This window comes from Danio rerio, chromosome 6 (assembly GCF_052040795.2).
Source record: "Danio rerio strain M-AB ecotype USA chromosome 6, GRCz13ab, whole genome shotgun sequence".
NCBI lineage: Eukaryota > Metazoa > Chordata > Actinopteri > Cypriniformes > Danionidae > Danio > Danio rerio.
In genome coordinates this window covers 6303481-6310000 of record NC_141026.1, presented here as the reverse complement: position 1 = coordinate 6310000, position 6520 = coordinate 6303481, and the positions used below count along the sequence as shown (strand labels likewise).

Genomic DNA, 6520 nt, shown 5'->3' with positions numbered 1-6520 from the left:
CCAAGCTACGTGTTTGCTTCCTGCTTCTCGCTTTTACCTCCTTGTTTTTAGTGTCGTCTGTGGTCTGTAATTCTTCATACATTAGCCTCAGCTTTAAAAGGAGTAGGTTTAAAGTTCAAATAGTTCAGGAAAAACTGAAAACCCACTCAATGTTTACTCCAGAGGACCATGCGGTGGCGCAGTAGGCAGTGCTGTCGCCTCAAAGCAAGAAGGTTGCTGGTTTGAGCCTCAGCTGGGTCCTTTGGCATTTCTGTCTTGAGTTTGCATGTTCTCCCTGCGTTAGCATGGGTTTCCTCCAGAGATCCCCCTCATGATTGTGAAGCGCTTTGGGTGTATTTAGCAAAAGAAAAAGAAAAAAAGCATGCAAAGATTTTCTTGATTGAGTGGGTTATAATTTAATAGATTTATTGTAGATTATTTAAATGAGCATCTCTTCAGGGTGGCCACAGTCCAATAAAACAAACAAAAGAATCAGCAGAGTAAATAAACTAAATAACATGTAAGAAAAATACAGGGACCTTACCTTTCTTCCTAAAAATAGACAAAGTCAGAAGTAATCAAAACAGGCATTACTAGACAGGCCATCCTCACAAGCTGAAACTCTTAAAAAAAAGTTGCAAGCATACATGGACATTTGGACCTTATTAAAGTTTGGTTTTCCACCAGAAGAGGTAGGGAAATCCAGGAGCTTTCCACTCCCAGCAATCCTCGCACCAAAAATGAGCTCCTCGAAAATTAAATAAACCTTAGTCATAACACTCCCACAAACAAAGAATCGACATAGTAGATTACACAATAACCTGTTGTGTTTTATTAGCGTCTACACCTACCCCAGCCCTAAACCCAACCTCACAGCAACCTGTTGTGTTTTATTAGCGTCTACACCTACCCCTTGTTTTTAGTGTTGTCTGTGGTCTGTAATTCTTCATACATTAGCCTCAGCTTTAAAAGGAGTAGGTTTAAAGTTCAAATAGGTTAGGAAAAACTGAAAACCCACTCAATGTTTACTCCAGAGGGCCATGCGGTGGCGCAGTAGGCAGTACTGTCGCCTCAAAGCAAGAAGGTTGCTGGTTTGAGCCTCAGCTGGGTCCTTTGGCATTTCTGTCTTGAGTTTGCATGTTCTCCCTGCGTTAGCATGGGTTTCCTCCAGGTGTTCTGGTTTCCCCCTCAAATCCAAAGAAATGCTTTACAGGTGAATTGGGTAAGCTAAAATTGTCCATAGTGTATGTGTGTGAATGAGAGTGTATGGGTGTTCGCCAGTGATGGGCAGATCCAAGTGGATGCTGCACGCTGGTGTTGGTGTGGAGAGATCCCCCTCATGATTGTGAAGCGCTTTGGGTGTATGGCCATACACAATAAATGCGCTATATAAATACACATTACATTACATTACATTACATTGGGTTGCGACTGAAAGGGCATCCGCTGCACGTGTTAAAACATGTGCTGAATAAGTTGGCAGTTCATTCTGCTGTGGCAACCCTTAGATTAATAAACAGACTAAGCCGAAAAGAAAAAGAATGAACAAATGTTTACTCCACAAGGGTATAAATGGAGATCGGAGCCAGCTCCAAATGGGCTGGTCATTCCAAGTGGGTGGGACTTGAGCTCCAAGTGGGCTGTACGAACATTCTATTTGAGTTTTCATTTATTGAATCTCTTATACATGACACAGAGTGCAACCTGTTGTGTTCTAATACATCTGTACAGTACCTACCACAGCACTAAACCCAACCTCCTAGTAACCTACTGTTTTTTTTTATTAATGTCTACTACACCGACACCAATCATACACTGTAAAAAATGTTACTTAGATCTAACTTATAAAAAGTGAGGCAAGTGGTTGCATCGGACGTTTTAGGTTGATTCAACTTCCAGCCTTTTTTAAGTATTTTAAACACTAAAACATTGCTTAAAACAAATGCAATAAAATTAGGTTGAGCCAACTAATATTTCTAAAATTACTCAAATCAGATAAACTTACTTTTTTTGTTAAACTTAACTTACTTATACATTGCTATATGTTGACTGTACTCATTTTAATTAAGTATTATGAACTTAATGATCTAAATAAAATTAACCATGCATATGTCATTTAAAACTAATTTAATTGACTTCTGGCTGTAACCTCAGAAAATAAATCTTCGTTTCTATATTGTAAGCACAATATACACTAGTAAAAACAGATAAACAGACTTTCCTGTCAATAACAATTAAATAAGAATGGGAAGATGGATTAAAGACCATAACATGTATTCAATATCAATCGATGTTCCTTTTAATAGTGACTACAAAACAGGCCATTAATGTGGCTACACATACACAATACATAAATAAAAACATTAATAATACCAGATCCTATTGAGAAATCATCCAAGGCAACTCAGTGAGGAGATTTGCATATTTTGATGAAGATTTAGGATGCATAATGTCCAGTCCCACAAAGAGTCTCTAATATATCTCAAATGTATACAGTTTTGATGGATACTTGAAGTCGAGGACATCGGTAAGTCCAAACAGGAGCCATCATGCATTTGACAGGTTTGGCAAACCTCTGACAGTCCTATGATAATCCAAACTGTGTTGGGCTGATGGCAAATTTTTCCCGTGGGCAGCCGCATGCACCTCTGATTCCTCACAACTCTATTGGTAGAGACAAAAAGAAACAGGAGTTCAGGTGGTTGCTACCAAACAACATTAAATAGCTAAATAATGAATAGGAAATAACTACAAGTGAAGTTACAAAAGTCCAGTGAGAATGATGCATGGATGAAACACCTTAGTTTATCAGTTAAAAATTACCTTAGTTAAAATTACCTAACTTCTATTTAAAAAATAAAAAAAGGTTATAGAGGTTGTGTAATTACATTATTCCAGGTGTTTTTAGTTATCAAATTTTAAAGAAAACTGTGATTTTACTCAGTGTAACAGTGCATGTCATTGTGTTTTCCTGTCAATCAAAGAATTGTTAAAATTTAGGTATTACATTTTTTGTTTATTTTGGCAACTTATAAAGCATAAGAATGTGTATTTAATTTAGATATTAAAACTGTTTGAAAATGGCTATATGAAAATTATAGAATACAAGTTCTATAATTTAAATGTCATCTTCATTTTGCACCAAACTTTGCACGTCATAATACAAATTTTATTCAATAAATAAATAAATACATTGCCATTTTACACATTACATTAAGGTTTACATTAAATTTTTGCTAAAGCTACATTTAATTGACTTTTTCTTCAAATTTAATGTCACTGGCAAATGACAGTTCAGTGATTCAGTGTTATCAGTTAGCTTTATTGAAAGACTGACAGATAATAAGAAACTGCATTAGGATATTTTTATACTGTTTTTACTGTTGCACACATAATATCTGTGTAAAAAAAACAGTAAAAAATTACTGTTGCACTTCAAATATCAAATGTAAGTTAATTCTATGGAGCCCACTATTGTTTGCAATTTTACCAATGTTTTACTTGCCTGCAAATAATTATAGCTGTAGTTGTATCTAATGTTTTTCTTACCTGGATGTGAAGTTTGAAGATCCACAGGTAACAAAATCACTTTGGTATCTAAAGACCAAGAACATGCATTTTAGAATGAGGTGCATACAGTTTAAATGGTTCTGTAAACATCAGTAGTAAATGTAATTTAAGTTAAAATAAATTGTAAATCTGTAATTTATTCACTATGCAGCATTAAAAAACTTATGGACTAAATCTCTAAAACACAAACTTTAAGTTATACTTTCTCTTACGTTAAACACAAACTACTTAACTGTTGCATACGTTTCTGCATTTAATATCCATCCTTAATGTGCTGCTATAACTTAGGTGAGCTAACTTTAGCTAAGTTAGCGCTAACGTTAGCAAACTGAACCCCCACACCCCGACCGCCCACCAGTGACCTTGTTAATCGGTTCTGCAACGTTAGTTATACCTACTAAGTGTTTTAAAACTACTTTCACTATATTTTCTCAATAATATCACTTTTAATCATTAGCATAAACTAGCGTTGGTTAGCGTTAGCCAACTTAGCTTTCCATGTGAGAGCAGTTTAACTGTTAACATACCTGAGGCTACAGTACAATTTACAAAGCTAAAACCTCACCTGCCTAGCGAAGACAGCAGTTTTGCATGACTTTACAATTATCATTCGGCTAAATTTGCAACTTACCGTGTTAATCAGATCCGCTGCTGGGAGCAGTTAATGTCGACCATTGCAGAAGCTGCGTCTGCCTGCTAAATCCCGGGCAATGAAAAAGGAGTCACGCAAAACTATAAAAATCACGTTTTATGAACACCTGCCCACATCGACAGCTGCTCTAATAAATTGTCTGTGTCAACTCACTTTTATAACATTTATTCTACACAATAACCACGTAAAAAAATCTACTCAAATAAATTGCATTAGTTTTATTCAAAATATACAGTTATATAAAAACTGATATATTTTAAGTAAAGAGGAAGCAAATTTAATTTTTTTGGTATAAAACAAATAAAATTAACTAGATTGCAATTATTTAAAGTAGATAGAACCAACTTTGTGAGTGTAGCACTTTTTACAGTGTAAGCCCAACTTCTCAATAACCTGTTGTGCTTCATGGACGTCTACTCCTACCCCAACCCTAAGCCCAACCTCAAAGTAACCTGTTGTTATTTATTTATGCCCACTACACCTACCCTAAACCAAACCTCACAATAACCTGTAGAGTGTTATTAATGTCTATTACACATACCCTAACCCTAGGCCCAACCTTATAGTAACCTGTTGTGTTTTATGAATCCCTACGCCTACCCTAAACCCAACCTCACAATAGCCTGTTGATTTATTTATGCCTACTACACCTACCCTAACGCTAAACCAAACTATTATGCCCCAGAGTCTTGGGGAAAACAACATAGGCATATATATATATATATATATATATATATATATATATATATATATATATATATATATATATATATATATATATATATATATATATATATATATATATATAAAGTTGTGGGTGGTGGATTTCCCAAGGGAAACAAACAAACAAACAACAACAAACAAACAAAAAGCATGCAAAAGATTTCCTTGATTGAGTAGGTTATAATTTAATAGATTTATTGTAGATTATTTAAATGAGCATCTCTTCAGGGTGGCCACAGTCCAATAAAACAAACAAAAGAATCTGCAGAGTAAATAAACTAAATAACATGTAAGAAAAATACAGGGACCTTACCTTTCTTCCTAAAAATAGACAAAGTCAGAAGTAATCAAAACAGGCATTACTAGACAGGCCATCCTCACAAGCTGAAACTCTCAAAAAAAAGTTGCAAGCATACATGGACATTTGGACCTTATTAGAGTTTGGTTTTCCACCAGAAGAGGTAGGGAAATCCAGGAGCTTTCCACTCCCAGCAATCCTCGCACCAAAAATGAGCTCCTCGAAAATTAAATAAACCTTAGTCATAACACTCCCACAAACAAAGAATCTACATAGTAGATGACACAATAACCTGTTGTGTTTTATTTTCATCTACACCTACACCAGCCCTAAACCCAACCTCACAGTAACCTGTTGTGTTTGATTAGCGTCTACACCTACCCCAGCCCTAAACCCATCCTCACAGCAACCTGTTGTGTTTTATTAGCGTCTACACCTACCCCAGCCCTAAACCCAACCTCACAGCAACCTGTTGTGTTTGATTAGCGTCTACACCTACCCCAGCCCTAAACCCATCCTCACAGCAACCTGTTGTGTTTGATTAGCGTCTACACCTACCCCAGCCCTAAACCCAACCTCACAGCAACCTGTTGTGTTTTATTAGCGTCTACACCTACCCCAGCCCTAAACCCAACCTCACAGCAACCTGTTGTGTTTGATTAGCGTCTACACCTACCCCAGCCCTAAACCCAACCTTACAGCAACCTGTTGTGTTGTCTTAGCGTCTACACCTACCCCAGCCCTAAACCCAACCTTACAGCAACCTGTTGTGTTTTATTAGCGTCTACACCTACCCCAGCCCTAAACCCAACTTCACAGTAACCTGTTTTGGAACCAGAGTGGATGACAACATCAACAGCCTGAGGTACCAAGACATTTGTGTTGCCCATTACAATACAAACCACAGGAATGGACAAATTCTTCAGCAGGATAGCACTCATTTTTCAGCAGGATAGCGCTCCTTCTCATGCTTTTAATTAATGAAAGAAAAAAAAAAGGTCAAGGTGCTCCAGAATTGGCCAGCCCAGTCACCAGACATAAACAGTATTGAGCATGTCTGGGGTAAAATGAAGGAGGAGGCATTGAAGATGAGTTTAAAGAGTCTTAATGAACTCTGGGAGTCCTGCAAAAGTGCTTTCTTTACCATTCCAGATGACTTTATTAATAAGTGATTTGAGTCATTGCAGAGATGTATGGATGCAGTCCTCCAAGCTCATGGAAGTCAAACACAATATTCATTCTTTTTCCACTGCACCATGACTTTATATTCTGTTCTTTACATTATTTCTGTTATTTGA

At 36.6% G+C, this 6520-nt stretch overlaps 1 long non-coding RNA gene across 1 annotated transcript; it reads right to left on the bottom strand.

Moving 5' to 3' along the window:
* Window positions 1-2255: 2255 nt before the first annotated feature.
* LOC137495914 (uncharacterized) lies at window positions 2256-4277 on the bottom strand. The gene is made up of 3 exons (XR_015493057.2): window positions 4181-4277; window positions 3529-3576; window positions 2256-2643 (listed from the first exon to the last, which is right to left on the bottom strand). It is a non-coding gene; the product is annotated as an uncharacterized LOC137495914 (long non-coding RNA).
* Between the last annotated feature and the right edge of the window lie 2243 nt (window positions 4278-6520).